This window comes from Galeopterus variegatus, unplaced genomic scaffold (genome assembly GCF_000696425.1).
Source record: "Galeopterus variegatus unplaced genomic scaffold, G_variegatus-3.0.2 Scaffold6807, whole genome shotgun sequence".
Taxonomy (NCBI): domain Eukaryota; kingdom Metazoa; phylum Chordata; class Mammalia; order Dermoptera; family Cynocephalidae; genus Galeopterus; species Galeopterus variegatus.
Window position 1 is genome coordinate 39,032 of NW_007732918.1, and position 2,528 is coordinate 41,559.

The window sequence follows — 2,528 nt, forward strand, 5'->3', positions numbered from 1 at the left end:
TAATAAATAAAAAGTTAATGTTCATTTTAACCACTGGAGAGCACTTACAAAACCTACTAATAATCATTGCTTTAAAATTATGCTTAATAATTCATTATTTATGATATTTAACAAATTTTAAATTTCATTTTATTTTAGCTTTTTGCCTCTGTTGCCTTAAGCTACTTGTTTCATATCTGCTTATTTTTATTTTTCTTCACTAAGTCTAATTTGACTTTGAAATTATATTCTGTTTTTCATTCTGACAATGCTGACAGTTTCTGGTAGAAGCTAAGAATGAGGCTGCTATTTCAGAATGCACCAAAAGAATTACAGGGTCATTCTTTTGAATATTCAGACCATACTACAAGGCATTGCTATTTTGCTTTAAAAAGTATAAAGAAGAACACAAATACAGTAAGTCTTATTAATCTATCTATCACTGCAAATGAGTCTAGATAGGATAGTCTGATCATATAAATTTGAATGATTGTGATAGACTGCCATCAGGTTCCAGGGGGCACCCATTAGTTCTGGCAAACAGAATTCTCTCTTGGATACTGAGTTCCACAGTGTTAAGGTAATCTACTAAAAGTGAAATATAGATATTATCTTCTCTAACTATAACATTTGTCATAACAGGTTGCATGAGAAATGTGACATAGGGTTTAAAGAAACTGTGTTTGTAAAGCGCTTCAAACTTAGTTGAAAGATATAAATTTGTAAATTCCAACAAGTAGTACTTTCATATTATTACATTTTGTTATTTCGCCATTATAACAAGGTCGTGCTAATGTACATAAAAAGTTATTTTTAAAAAAAATATATGATTAATACTTGTGAATATCCATCCATTTTAGTTTCTGATTGAAAAATTTCCTAAAGTCAACAGCAGGGTAACAATTACATGGTTTAACAACAATTAAAATTTGTATGGTGATTATTCTATTTTTAAGCCAAAAACTAGCCTGCCCATTATATGGCAAGCTTAATTCTCCCTGTGATTAAAAAGCTACTAGTAGAAAACGAGGTACTTAGTGACTTTCTTAACTCTTGAAGTGATAATATCCTCATTTTACACGAGGGATTATGTCAGTAACTTGGGAACAAAGTCTATTAGGTACCATTGTGGATTTAAGATTAACACACCTTTCCCAATCACTATAGTATATATTTAGAAACTCTGCATGCAGAGACCATTAATTTCACATACTGCCTTGCCCAATAATTGCAGTTGGTAAATTATGCCAATGTAGTCTTGGGCACTTTGCTTGTTACTTGGATAGCATACAAGTTTCATTTTAAAGCTTAGCTAATAACCATCTGTCTTTTGGAAAGATGTAAAATATAACTAATGTGTTTCTAAAGTGGTATGTAAATTAACTGGAGCTATTTTATTTTACTTGTTACTTACCTTACATTTTGCAATAAGTCTTAGTCATTCTTAAAAATCTACCCATGAATTAACAATAATATATATAGACGTGTTTGAGGTTTTGTGATATTTCATCAATACTGAAGTCAATTTTCATGTTTTCAAGAGTTATCAAAAAGGTGAGCTTTTCGTGATCTTTGTGTTTACTGCCTGAAATTTATATAATGCTTATCTAAGGAGATGTCTGTCTTTTTCTTTTAATTTGAGTGTCTTATGGTACATAATCTGACATTATTTACATATATAGGCCATACATATCTATCATGTGAACTTCAACATGATAACTGTGAAAGAATAGAATTATCACATCTGCTCCAGTTATTTTTCTAAGTCTGATCTTATTGTCTGCATGTTCCTCTGATACCTGTAGAAGGAAGTTAAAATTATTCTGCCATCTAAGACCAAGTCAATATTATAATGTTATTCATAAAGAAACAATATTTGAATATTTGAAAAGAAACTTCTGATCATTAAACTTTAATTCTGGTATATTAAAAATAAAAATAATGTAAGAAGCAAAGAAACAGAAACAGAATAATTGTATTGAATGGGGCCTCAGAAGCCTAGATTAACCAGGTAAGAAAGGAATCCACCTGGAAACATCTCATCTCAATGGATTGACTTCCAACTTGAGAGTGTGAGGAGCTCCACTGAACTGATCCCCAGTAAAACTGATGAAAACTATATAATATAATATTAAAGCCTCTAGAAGTGGTCCTAAGGAGGAACAATGAATGAAAAAAAAACATCTATTTAAGAAATCTACTATAAAAATTTGTAAAAGATGTGAGAGTTCGTGGTATTTGGACCAGGTCCACTCCCTCCCTTCCTCCTCCTAGCTCAGTGAGTCAGAGATTCTACTCTGGACTATTGCATCCAAAAACACTGTGCTCTCTCACACCCTGGCATCCAGATAGAGAACCTTCTTTCTTGGAGGAGCAGGATGCAAGCATTTCTTCTAGAGCAGGGGTTCGCCTCAGAAGTAGCTTTGCCAATGTCCTCAGCTCCAAAGATCTAGCTCACATAGTTTCCCTCATGATAAAGTGTGTGTGTGTGTGTGTGTGTGAGGGGGGTAGCAGGCCATATAACAGATAGCTCCTAATCTCTTCTCAAG